The sequence below is a fragment of the Castor canadensis genome, chromosome 9 (assembly GCF_047511655.1).
Source record: "Castor canadensis chromosome 9, mCasCan1.hap1v2, whole genome shotgun sequence".
NCBI lineage: Eukaryota > Metazoa > Chordata > Mammalia > Rodentia > Castoridae > Castor > Castor canadensis.
Window position 1 is genome coordinate 142989752 of NC_133394.1, and position 14831 is coordinate 143004582.

Consider the following 14831-nt stretch of genomic DNA (forward strand, 5'->3'; position numbering starts at 1 on the left):
TTTATATTTCATGATTTTTCCTCTTACTATAGTATAATTTTGTCATCTATGTCAATAAGCATGTGTATTAGGTTACTTTACGCTTGATTTAAATTATCCCATAGTATTATGTTGTAGTTTTGAGAGAACCTTCAAAGTCAATCACCTTTCTTATCTGAGTTCTGAACTCCATGAGAAATGAGTATGATCTTCATCCTTGAGGAAGATGATCCTGGGCCCAGCAGCTAACAGCTGGAGACTGGGAGACTCCCTAGCACTGACCCCATGATTAAGCAGAACTTCCTCCTGAGCCTCAGGCTGCAGTGGACAGGCATCTATAGAGGACAAGAACCCCTCCAGTCCTCTCATTCCTGAGACACAAGAATGGTGGATTAGCTAAACACGTCTAGCTTATTGTTCCCAAGCTCACCAATGACAAGAGTCAACACTCCTTTTCTACAGAAGATCAGGTGAGAGGATGAAGAGGAACAGCCAAAATGTTACCTGCAAAGTGGCTGAGATGGAGACAGTCTTGGATTTAAGTCCTATCTCTGCCCCTAACTGGTATAGAGAATTGGGACAAGTTTCTCAAATTCTTTGGGTCTCATTTTACTCATCTCTTTAATGGGGACAATAAACAGCTACCACTATAATAATCAATTACAGAAACGATATTGAAATGCCTGGCTTCCATGCTATGCTTGACAAATATTGTTAAAGCTGAAAAGTATTAATAATTAATTAATAAGTATTAATAAGCCTAATTCTTAAGCTTATTCAACAAGATCACTAGGTGTAATCACCTCCTCTGTGTACAACCTAAGGCAAGATTGGCCAGCTATAGCTTACACACTACTCCTTTTATCCCAGCAGAACTAACTCTTCATGGGGCAGAAGAAAATAGGATTGGAGCAACTGTCCGGGAATCAGGGTGAAAAAAAGAGTGAGAAGAAGACACAAATTAACCTCTCAGCAAGCTCTCCCTTATGCCTGTATTACATATTGCTTCATTTTATAATTATATACTTCTTATTTTTAGGACCTTTAAGGAGAGGGAATATATTTTGTTGCTTTTGGTATCATTTAAGCACATAGATGAAGCAGCTCTTGATACAAAGCCTCACAGATTCTGGTACCCACAGGCTAGCAAAAGGGATGCAGAGATGAATGAAAGAGTCCTCAGCCATTTTGTCATGTATGGCTTGCTGCATTGCTCCTTGCATTCTGCCTGTGATTTCTCATGAATTAGACCTGCCTTCTATAGTTGTTGGTTTCCATCTTCTACAGGAAACTTTTGTTTTCCTCTCTGTACCAAACCTCCATCATTGAATCAAGATTTGTTACCTAACAATCCACTTAAGCAATCTTAGGGAAAGAATTACCTACAGCATCTTAGCAGACACCAGCCAAACAAAGCATATCTTCTATTTGACAAAAAATAAAATTAAAAAAAATGTAAGCTTGTGGCTCTATCTCAAGTCAGAATAAATAGCAGGACTTTGAGGTATGAGGAAGGAAGGGAAAAAAAAAAAGAAAGAAAAACCACTTACACACTGTAGAACATTAAGCCAGAAACCAGAAAATGAGAGTGATCTTTTAGTACAGGATTTGACCAGCAGAAATGCCAGCTGCGGATGGGACATCCATTTTCAGATCAAATCAGTCGTCTCCCAGGAAGGCTGCCAACCCTGCCATCTAAGCAAAGTCTCCTCCCTAGTACCTGGGAGCCACTTTCTCTACTTTATGGTTTATGACAGAGTCTCCAATAAAAGCCATAGGGATGTGGGTTCTACAGACACATGCCTGTAATATCTCTTGTCATCTTACAGGAAGTGGAGATTAGACAGGTTGGCTGCCAGTTGAATTGAAGAAGGGAAGTCCTTAAGAGAGATGCTTAAGAGTGATGGAGGACAGACATCCATCACTGTGAACAACACAGAGCACCCGTCCTGACTTCTGAATCCTACCCATCTAACTCTGTCCTGCTGGGATCATTCACCTACTGCATCAATGCCAGCTCTGTACCAGACCACAACTCAATTGTTCTACAGACTCCTAGGTGATTTTCTGGTTATCTTGTATCTACAGTTAAGCCCTAGTAAGTGTGACAAAGCCTTTCCCATAGCTGTGTAAGGCGTTTTCTAGGTGGCTCTGAGTTGCCTTGTAGATTTGGGATATTCAAGTTAAAAGTCAGGAGAACCTGAATTCAAAGTATTAAGTCCAGCACTAACCACATGGTCCCAGACTACACTTGTTACAGGTGTTGAGAATTCTCATACCTATAGGGATAATAATTGTGTCCAGACAAAATAATTTATGACTTAATACAGTAATTGGGAACAAGCCAAGGGTCCCATAAGAGCTGGTTGTAAAAATCATATACCTCCACACCTTGAGGGGAACTTCTTCCCTATTTCTGATGTACATTTTCTTTTTTCGGTGGTCCTGGGTTTTGAACTCAAGGCCTTATACTTGCTAAGCAGGTGCTCTACCATTTGAGTCACGTCCTCACCCCTTTGGCTTTAGTTATTTTTCAGATAAGTTTTGTGGATTTTGCCTAAGTTGGTCTTGATCACAATCCTTCTATTTACTCCTCCCACATAGCTAGGATTATAGATATGCACCATCACTTCTGGCATTTTTGTGAGATGAGATCTCATTAACATTTTGGCCAGGCTAGCTTCAAACCACAGTCCTTTCGATCTCTGCCTCCTAAGTAAGTGGGATTATAGGTGTGAGCCACCATCCTCAGTCCTCTGATCTTCCTTTTAATGTGGAAGGAGCTCCACTGGGGCCATTTTACCAAGAATCAGTCAACTAGTAGGGCTTGGTAGTGCATAAGGCCAGCCTGTCTCTTGAAAGAAAGAAAGGAAGGAAAGAAAGAAGGAAGGAAGGAAGGAAGGAAGGAAGGAAGGAAGGAAGGAAGGAAGGAAGGAAGGAAGGAAGGAAGGAAGGAAGGAAGAAGGAGGAAGGAAGGAAGAAGGAGGAAGGAAGGAAGGAAAGGAGGGAGGGAAAAAAGAAAGAAGGAAGAAAGAAAGAAAGAGAAAGAAAAAGAGAAGAAAATGACAAAAAAAAATCAGTCAAGCTATTCTAAGCATTTTGACTCTATAACCTAAGGATTTGAGTACCCTATTGAAGGCTGAGAACTGAGCAGGGTGGCGGGGAGGCAGGCTGTTATACCTATAATGTGATTTCACCTCCATCTTTAGCTACTTTGTAATTTTCAACCAGTTTTTTTCTCCCTCTGGATTTCACTCTTCTCATCTACATAATGAGAACACCAATCTGACCAACTCTCCCATCTGCTCTGTGGAAGGTACATTGAAAAGAGGGTTCACATTAATTCTATCAGAGAAAGAAGAACGTGAAATTCAGGATAAGGGAGACCACAACTTTACTTTAGAACGCTCATGTTCCTATACGGACACCTTTGCTGTCTTATCTCTCTTCAGAAGCCTCTACCTAGGACTGTGTCCAACACATAGTAAGATCTCAGGAAATACTGACTGCATGACATTTGTATTGTAGAAGACGACATTTAAGCATATATTAAAGAAGTATGTGGTTGATATTAAAGTTGAAAAATGAGATACAGAAGGAAACTCAGAAATCTCTGATTCTGTTAAGCAAATTCTCATCTTTTTTGATTACTTTAATGATTATTTCCTAAAGTACAGTTGAGGATCATTTATGGTCTTCAGAATCTTATAAGACAGAATGGTTTTGTGTTCCAACAAGTTTAGCAAATATGCACTCATGCCACTCTTCTTAAGAATTCAGTACTTGATCTGTTTGCATATCAAAGGCTCTGAGAGGTTCCACAATAAGTAAATTTACTTAACTTTACCTGAAATTTCCCACCATCAGTCCTTCTTTCTTAAAAAAGAACACACTCACTAACATCTATGGACTAAAACTTGTAAACTACTAAATTAAATATATCTAACTCCCAGAAAAGAAAAATTGATTAAATAACACCCAAAGGCCCTCATTATTGTTGTAGTGACATATAGGTTTTATAAATGCAAGGCAGCATTCCCTCTCAGCCTAAAAAGTATGGAGGAAAAAAATCTGTTCTTCTAATTTATTTTATTTTGGTCAGAGCAATATTTAGAGCTGTATTTTTAGGTTTAAGAATGCAGTGCTCTTTGGCCCTCACTTCCTTGTTTTCATATAGCCCCATAATAGACTATGGATAGCAATTTGCTGTCAAGATATACTGCTCCTTTTCTCTGCAAAAATAATATCCAATACTGAAGACAAAGGGTTTAAATCCATGTATTTTTGTGGATGTCTGTTTTCTAAGGAGCCTGATCTTTTGAGCTGAGGAGAAAAGGGTTCCTCTGCCCTGAGATGAATGAGTACTTTCAGTGAAAGTCTTTGTGTGCAGGTGGCTTTTACCAAGAAAGCAAACCTGGTGTGCGGAGTCTGGATCAGGGAGTCTCTCAGAGGTGATGGAGTAACACTAAAGGAGCAGCACTGGAACAGGAAGTCCTGGGCTTTCCAAGGTAAGCCAGGGACCTAGGACAAGTTACCTCACCTCATCCTGGCATCATTGTAAGGTTGAATCATTTCATGCATACACAGGTTGAGCATCCCTTATGGAAAATACTTGAGACCCCAAGTGTTTCCAGATTGTGGTTATTTTCAGGTTTTGGGATATCTGCATGTACATAATGAGAAGCCTTGGTGATAGAATCTAAATCTAAACACAAAATTCATTTATCTTTCCTGCACACCTTACGCACAATGCCTGAAAGTAATTTACCCAGAATTTATAGTGCACCTGTGTTTTGACTGTGACCGCATCATATGAGGTCAGCTGTGGAGTTCTCCACTTGTAATGTCCTATTAATGCCCAAAACTCCAGATTTTGAAGCATTTTAGGTTTGGGATTTTCAAATTAGGATGATCAACCTGTAGTAATATTGTATAAAATAAACTACTACCCAATATGAAGATGAGATGTCATTGTATTAATCTAGAAAGTTTTTGGTCTACTGAATACAAAATGAGTTCTTTCATGAGTTTTTTTTTTTTTTTTTTCTTTTTTGTGAGACAAGATCTAGCTATGTAGCCCAGTGTGGTCCAGAACTCACTAGGTAGCTCAAGCTAGCCTTGAACTCACCACCTTCCTGCCTCCACCACCAAGTACTAGGATTACAGGCATGTGCCACTAAGCCCAGCCTCATGAGTAATTTCTAAGCATGCAGAATACAAAGCTGATGGTTCTGAATTCATACTTTTCTAAGTGTACTGACACATTTTATCTCCACATGATCTCAAAGTTTGCTTCTTGGTGTTTGCTACTGAAGCTCTACCTTCTAGAAATCCAATTCCCAGTGTTCAAACTCTGCCCTGAGAGTTGGCCCTAAAGGATTTTGAGGCTAGTCACAGCATGTCTAAAACTGAGCAGTCTTCAGTCTCTTGAAATCTGCTCTTCTTCTAGGTTGCTTCTGAAGTAGGCTGCCCCATTCCTCACTCAATACATCTACTACTCGCCCTCTGTTTGCCCAAGTCTCATTTCTGGACATCTTTGATTCCTCTTTATCTCCCACCAGTCCCAATGAGTTAATCACCTCATAATGTCCCCCAAATTCATTTATTTGACCACATCCTTTCTAAGATTTATTTTGTTCACCCCCAAAAAGATACATTCAAATCCTAAACTCCCATGCCTGTGAATATGACCTCATTTTAAAGTAATGTTCTTCAAGGGTGTAATTGAGTTGGGATCACAGTGGAGTAGGATTAGTAGACTTTATCCAATGATTGGATCCTTAAAAAAAGAAACTCAGACACTGAGACAGACACACAGACAGGGCACCACACAATAACGGAGGCAGAGACTGGAGTCTCCACACCAAGAATTGCTGTACCATCAGAAGCCAGGAAGAGAGAGGTGAGAAGGACCCTTCCCAAGAGAGAGCACAGGCTTGCCAATGGCTTGATTGGGTATCTTGGCCTCCAGGGCTATGAGAGAATATATTTCTGTGTTTTAAGTCACCAAGTTCATGGTACTTTGTCACAATACCCCTAATTCTCATTCCCATTGTCACTGTTCTAAATCAGCCTCCCAGCAACTCTTGCCAGGATGGATGACTCCAAATGCTTCTTGGGAGATCCCTGTGCTCTCTCACCTTGCCTCTCTCCTTCCCTACCAAATTTCCTTTGGTATGTGGCAGCCTGAGCAAAATTACAAGTATTCCTCAGATCATGTTACTCTCCTGATTAGAGTTTACTTCTCTTTAAAAGTCTCCATCCTTCCTTATATAGCTTCTCATCTGATTTTCCTTTGCTTTTCTTTTAACTTAGCTCAGCCTCACTTCTTAGCTTCTATGACATTTCCGATTCCCTGGTTTGTTTGTTTCTTTTTTTAAACTGGTGGTACTGGGGCTTGAACTCAGGGCCTCACAGTTGTTAGGAGGGAGCTCTACCACTTGAGCCACTCCACCCCACCAGTCCTGTTTTTTTTTCTTTAGAGAAGAACCTCCAAAGCCCTGGGTTTATCTTCATAGAACACTAGGATTTCCTTAGACAAGGTTCTGTGCTGGGCATGGCAGACATACAAACATTTGTAACGTTAATTAATAAATAAGCCATTGAGTAAAGAAATAGAAACTGAAGCTCCATGTTTAACATGAAATACAGATAAAATACTGTAACCTCTGTAACCTATATTTATTTCCAGGACTGGAATTTCTTTACACAATTCATTGAGTTGGGATCTTTTATGTCTTCCTTTGGAGATGAAGCAACTAAGGCGGGAGTGGAAAGAGAGTTACCTGAGTTTAAACCCAGGTAGTCTGCCTTCAGTTTTAGCATAGCTCCATTTTTCCAGGATACTTTGGGTCGAATATTCAGATCTGTTTTTGGATCATGTATCTGAAGGTCACACATGCCTTCATTTTTCTTTCTGATTAGATAGTATGCACACAAAGGAATAGTCCTTACCATTGCCACATACCTTCTGTACCATGTGTTACAGAAGGTAACACATGACACAGGTCAAGTTCTGACTTGATCTGCGCCTACTCTGCACCAGGTTCTGTGAGAGACATGGCACATCAGGGATGATCAAACTTGCATTCTAATAGGGGAGCCAGCCCAGGAAATGAAAATATAGTTGAGTGTGATTCCTATAGTTGTGGATTCACATCCACGGTAAATGGGTGGTCCTGGGAGGGTTGCACCATTCATCACGGATGGTGATGTGTGGAGCTACAAGAAAAGCTTTTGACTGTTGAGCAGAAAAAAGATGAAGTAGCTTTGATCCTACCAAATGAACTCCATAAGCAAAGTTCACAGCCACGAGCTAAAAAAACTATGGACAAGAAGCTATCAAATTACTTGAAATCAAATTGTGGCAGAAATGTCCAAGGAATATTGTGGGGACCTGATCCCTTTGTGAGTCCCGTGACAGATGAACGTGTGGGGATGACAACTAGTGGGCAAGGGATCAAGGCTGGAATGGTGACAATAGGCGGGAATGATGTCGCCCTGTTAGAAGGAGAAATAGGTAGCGGCTATTCAGCCGAGAATTCCAGACCCCCTCTCCAGAGGTCCTGCTTTACTACGATGTAAAGATTGGGTCATTCATATTTTCATATTAAACCTTTTGTTAAATAAACTTTTGTAATAATAAAAAAGATAAAAGAGCATTTGCGAGTGGGGAGGGTAAAGAGTTGTTAATGTGGAATTGCACGGCATTCTCTTTTTATGTTATTTCGTTCTAAGTACTTTAGTAATATCACAACAGAACAAAGAGTACAGCGTATGAGCCAGAAGAAATGGCTAGAGCAAGTTTATGAGGTATAGATCATCCTAAAGAACTGGGTTTTGCTAAAGTGAGTGCTACAATGACGGAAGGATTTAATGACGGGAGTAAACAAAGACTTTTGCTTTAGAGAGACCAAGTGGGCCGTGCCCTCGCGTTATAAGTGGCGCATGGTGTTTGCATCTCTTTACATGTGTGCATTGTATGTGTGCATGTGTTTTCATGTGTTTACTTGTGTTAATGCACATATTTCTATTATTCAATTGAATTATACAATCTTAATATCTTTTATAGGTCAAAAATAGTCAAATATGGAAATAAAATCAAGTGTGATGATTCAACCAGTAATCCTAGCTAGTTGGGAGGCAGAGATTGGGAGGATTGCAGTTAGAGGCCAGTATAGGCAAAAGATCATCAAGAGCCCATCTCAACCAATGTCTGAGTGCAGTGGTAGACGCCCATCAACCCAGCTACACAGGAAAACACAAATAGGCAAATCACAGTCCAGGCTGTCCCAGGTATAAAGCAAAATAATAAACAGAAAAAGTGTTGGTGGAGTGGCTCAAGTGATAAAGCACCTGCCTAGCAAATCAGAGGCCCTGAGTTCAACCTCCACTTCCACAAAAAAGAAAACCAAAGAATTTGACCTATAATTTAGTGTGGCAGAAGGATAGAACATGAAAACAAAAACCTTAGATCTGAATCTCGTTGTTTTAGTTTGAGTTCCTCACTTCAGACTGACACAAAGACTCAAAGTCAAGGAGTTTACTTGGCAAGTGAAGGACATGCTGGCTGGGACAGTGATACAGACAAGAAAGGCAGCAGAGAAAGCAGACAACAAGCCAGCTGTGACAGAAGGCAACAGAAGCTTTATCTCACTGAGCAGACGTGGAAGTCACTGCAGAGGTGCACCTCAGAGGTATCTCACTCAAGGGTGAAGGAACCGGGGTATTTGCACATTGACTTCCATCAGTAACTGGTCAGGAATTGCTGCTAAAATGACCTTCCAAACTTCAAAGTAACCTCCCCTTCAATTAGGTTTAGATAATCCAGTTAGAAGTCAGCTAGGGAGCATTAAAATGTTGAGACCCAAGGAATATGGTCTTCCCATTCATCTCTAATACATACCAGCTAAATGGCCTTGACCTAGTCTCTTAATGCCTTCAAGGCTCATTCTTCTTACTAGCAAAATGGGACCACAGTACTTTCACCTAGGGAAGATTAACACACTTTGTTGCAGTCTAAACAAGTCGCCCTAATGTAATATATTCCTAATGCCTAAGTATCAAAATAAATAGCAATCTTAACATTTACAAAACAACCTTACTTTTCACCTAGCTGCTCTCCTGACTCAGCCCACTCCCAGAGCAGTCCAGCACGAAAGGTGGGTGAGCTGAGAACCTTGAACTCCATGGAATAAACTCTTAGAACTGAGATGTAAGATGTGCTTCTCCACTGTGTTCTCTGCCATCAAATGCAGCCTACTTATAGCCAATAATATTTTTGTGTCTTCATCCAAGGAGGATAGCAGTAGCAAGGTCATTTGTGTGGCCAGTGCTGTTTCCATGGTGTCATCCGAAGAATTCCAGAATTCTTAGATTGTGTCTGCAGCAAGAGGAGTTCAGTTCTCAGCGGTGGCTAACTGCTTGGAAGGGATCAGAATGGATGCCTGAGCAAATGAAAATTCAGATTTCTTAGGGTGATCACAGACAGTCCAGAATCACAGGTTCATACTTGGATGAAGACCTGGAAGTCATGGCTGACCACCCGTCCACCTTCATACCCTCCTTGTTAATGTGTCAATTCCACTCCCCAAAACACATTTCTTTGTGTTCTTTCTTCCTCTCTCTAATAAGATATAGCAAAATACAGAGAATTTGATTTGTTGGACAAGTGTTTACCTGTGCAACCAATAACCCAGTCAAGATAATAGGACATTTCTGTCATTCTAGAAACTTCCCTCCTGCCCTTTTCCTTCTTCTTCCCTTGATAACCAATATTTTTATTTCTATACCTTCAGATTGATTTGGTCTGGTCTCAAAACTTTTATAACCAAAATCATAGCATGTATTGTTTTGTGCCTGACATCCTTCAGCACTGTGGTTTTGAGACTCATTCATGTTGTTGCAAAAAATGGTTGCTTGTTCTTTTTTATTGCTGAGCAATATTCCATTTTACAGCATAACACCATTTATTTATTTCCCTGTTGATGAACATTGTGTTGTTAAGTTGATTTTTCGCTATTATGAATAAAGCTCACCTGAACCTTTTTATACAAATCTTTTTTGTTTCCTTTTATAAAATACCTTGGAATGACACTCTGCAAAAGAAGATATACAAATGCTCCATAAATATGTGTAAAGATGTTTAGCATCATTGTCATAAAAGAAATATAAATTTAATTCACTGCAATCTACTTAGGATCCTTAGAGTTTGCAAGTATTATCATTGAAAAGGAAAATAAACCTGGAAAATGTATTCTTTTTTCTAAAATTTTGAATGTTTTGGTAGGAAAGTTTTGAAATACACACAAATAGCAAGAATACTATGAAGAACCTTCAAATAGCCATCACATAATTCAAAATGTCATTAACATTGTGCCAAAATACCCTGTGTTATTTTCCAGCAATCAGTGATCCCATTCTCTGACACCAATGGGATGTCCTATGACTCAATCCGACACTAATGCTAACTACCTGAAGTTTGCTAAGGTCCCCCAAATCAATGGCTAAATGGACAGGACTTCTCCCACTTCAGACACAGCCAGAGGAGTTCCTGCACTGCTGTCCAACTAGCTACAAATTCATACATTCCCAGGCTGAACTTCCAGTGGAAGAATTTCCCACATGAGGTTAAACGCAGGTATGGTTGGAGGGTGCTTCTTATGAATGAAAAAAGACCATCCCTGTCACTCAGGAATGACAAATGTGCCACAAATGAGAGACAAAGAACAAATATTTTTATTGTCTTATACCACATACCCATCATGCCTTATTTGTATATTTAATATGAGTGTTGCCAGAGTGGTTTAAATAAACTCTTACATGCCGTATTATTTATACTTAAATAAGTTCACATACATTTACAAAGGATATATATCATATATATGACTTATATAACCAAAATACTACTTTTATACCTAATGAACAATAATATCATCTAACACTTGTTCTGTACTCAGATTTCTCTATTCATTTTTAAATAATTGGTTCATACACTGCAATTGGTGGTAGTTTACGTTTGTCTCTCTTATTCTAGAAAAGTTTCATTCTTATCCTTTCCTTTCTTTCTCATGTCATTGAATTTATTAAAGAAACCAGGTCAGTGTCTACAGTGTTCATATTCTGATTATTTCTTCTTTTTTCTTTTTAAAATTATTGTTGTTGTACTAGTACATTGTGACATTTACAAAGTTCTCACACTACGTCATAGTTGCATTCACCCCCTCCATCATTCTTCTTTACTCTCCTGTCTCCATTCCTAGAATAGTTTCAACAGGTCTCATTTTTCCATTTTCATACATGAGTACATAATATTTCTACCATATTCCCCCTCCTACACCCTTTTCTTATACACTTCCACTGGTGCCAATACCCAGACAGGACCTGTTTTGCCTTCCTGTTCTCCATTTTTGAGAAAAGGCATTTTTGTTTGTTTAAGGGGTTTCATAGTGATATTTCCATGTACATGTGTATTATAACACGAATTGGTTCATCCTCTCTATTTTTATCCTTTCTACCTTAATCCTCTTCTTATGGTGATTTCAACAAGTTTAAAAATTCATTTTTGTAAACAAAGTACATCACCCATATTCACTTTCTTAGCTTCCTTCTTTTACCTTCCTTTCATTTTTCTGTTTCTATTTCTGTCTTTTCTTTAAACAAGAAGGCAGATCTAAAAGACTCATTTTCATATTCCACATTTTAAAAACAAGAATACTTCATGGGTGGTTTCATTTATTGTGAAAAGCATTTTCTGGGTACCTACCATGTTTTCGGTCCTAGGAGTCATGAAAATAAATGCCATATGTTATAGTCTTGCCTCCTTGGGAAGAAAGACATGTAAACCAATCAATAGAAGAGCATAAATGCCATGGCAGATTTTGGTGGGGATATAAATTCTGAGAGCAGCATCAAGGCTGCTCTCAGTGATGAACGAATTGGCTCTGGAGGGAGGAGTGGAGTTTGCAGGTGAAGGAGAGGAAGTGAGGAAGAGCCTGATAAACCAGGGATCTGTGTCCCCTTAGGAGGAGACACACAAATGTACTGGAACAGGCTGGTGGGGCTGTATATGACAAATCAAAGAGTCTTAACTTTACCTTTTGAACAATGGCAAGTCTGAGAAGAATTTTATCTGAGGATGGGGGTGGGGAGTAGGAGTGAGGAGGTAGAATTGTCAAGCTGAGTATAGCTCATGGCACCTTAGTGTGAACAGGTAGACTCCACAGGTATAATCCTAACTCCTTGTTTGTGGCCCCAGACAAAAGCTGACATTTGTTGTTTCTAGTGTCCCGTACTCTGCCCTCTGACCTAATAAGTGGCCTTTGTAGTCATAGCAACTGTTCAGGTTCCCAGTCTCACAGAAGATAAAGAGCAGTGATATATTGTTGTGTGGGCTGTGCAGATAATATTTACTTCTTTTTCCTGCACTGCTGGGGGTGTTAATTAAATTAGTGGCAGAAGCCAATCAGATAGTGTCACTGCCTGATGTCCAGGCAATAGGTGACTTCCTCAGTCCCTTATTACTTGTTCATAATTAGGAGAATCTATGAACAAATGGCAGACCTCTAGTTCTGGAGAAGAAATGAAAGAAACTTGGTTGGAAGTGCCAGAGCAGGGACAGGATATCCCTATGTCTCTTCACCACAAAGCATGGTGTCTGATTCACTCTTGGCTGCTTCACTCAGAGGCCAGATGCTGAGGTGAGACCATGGCGAAATACTGATAGCCAGTCCCAACCCCACAGCCTCTTTTATCACAGTGAAACACCTGTGAATGACCCTCCCTTCCCTCCTCCCTCCCTTCCTCTCTCTTTCCTTCTCTTTCTCTCCCCCTCCTTCCTTCCTTCCCTCCCTCCCTTCTTCCCTCTTTATTTCCCTCCAGAATTCTCCGGAGGTTCTAATGCAACTGGGTTTGCAAAGGTCTGAGTTAACATGAGTAAAGGAGAAGTCAAACTACATGATCAGATGGGGAGGCCATAATGGACTAAATGCTAGGACTGGATACTAAACTTCTCATCAGCTTAGTAAATGTGTAGAGGAGCCTTCTCTACTTTGATGGGTAGTACATGACTACAAAGTGCACTGCTAGGCTGGTAACAAGATGCTACAGGATGAAGCCTGCAGGACAGGAACCAGATGTCACTCACTGTGATGCCCAACCTTGACTATGGAGCAGACTGACAGCAAAAGTGAGCCTCCTGGTACATGGAATTGAAGAGGGATTCATAGAACCCATATTCTGAGTGCAAACTCTCCCAGGAGTCCTTAGCCAAGAGCTGTGATCATGCATTCAAGGGTTGTTTGGGAATTTTAGCAGGCAACAAAGAGAAAGCAAATTATAAAATAGCATAATAACAGCCCAAGCTGCAGTCTAATATCCAAGTATTTTAGAAATATTTGCAAGATGCTTTAATTTTATTTTAATCTATAGTTCTGTTCCTCTTTTTTCCAAAATTTGTTTATTGAAGAAAATAGGTCATTTGTCTCACAGTCCTTTTTCACAGAATTGATAAAATTCACATTTGACATAATTATTCAGTTGTATTATTTCTCAACACACAAACAATAGTCTCAAAATAGTGACATCAACATTGCCAGAAACAGTAGAATTACTTTAAAAAGTTTAGATATTTGGTGAGAAATCAGTTCTTTTGGTCCTTAGGGCATATTCCACTAGGAATAAAGAATCAAAAAATAAAGAATAGTTTACAATCACTTGGAAATCTTTTTCTCTTTGTGAATTTGACGCAAACTTTACAGAGTGAAGCTCATCTGTTTTTTACTTATTATTACTACTAATTGATTTTTAAAATTTTAACTTTGTTTTAAAATAGTGTGAATTGTTTGCATGGTTCCAAAGTCAACTCTAGAGGAAACAAAGCTACAAAACCGAACTCCCTAGAGGTAATCATTTTCTTTTTTATTCATACATCATTTGCTTTTTTATTAATTTAAGCAGGTCTATGTACATATTCATATTCCCTTTACTTAAAAATGGCATATTACTTACATTTCATTACTGAACAAATGTAGGAGAAACTCGCATCTATGCACTACCGAGTCTACACTGCATCATGGTTTGACTTTCCTTCGTTTAAGTGAGCTTTGGGGTCTAGCAGGAGTGTTCTTTAATAGAATACTACTTGTTAGCCTTATAGTTATTTTTTTGTTGTTTTTATCCTATGAATGTTGTCTTCTCTTTCATTTTATCTTCTTTCTGGTTTTTGTTTTAATGTATGAAAATTTGATTTTGCATGTTTGTTTTACAACCTGGCCTTTTCTAAATTTTTTATTGCTTTTCAGTTTTTGTTTTAATTGTTTCCAGTTGTAAAAATTTTGCCCTTCTTTCCAATTCTTGGGTCTGCAATTGCTTTTTCTTACCTAATTGCATTGACTAATACTTCCAACAAAATGTTAGTGAATGCTGATATCTGACATCTTATCAAGATGCTTATTAAATTAATAGTATTCATCATTCCTCTTAGTGCTAACTTTAATGTAAAAGTCTCTGGTTTTGCTGGTAATACCATATATGACTTTTACACACGTATATACATATGTAAATGTATATTAGGTAATATCTACATGTGTATATAATACAGATAAGCAATGTCTACCAATTCTTATTTTACCCCTTTCTTCTTATTTAAATGTGTATTGGATTTTGGCAAATACCTTTTTTGTATCTTTGGAAATAACCATACGGTTTTCCTCTTTGGGTCTACTAACATAACAAATTGTATAAATACAACTCCTCATACTGAACCCCCTCTGCACTGTCAAAACAAACATATTTGTTTGTAATATATATTTTAATGTATTATTGCACTCTATTTGCTAATATTTTACTAAAGA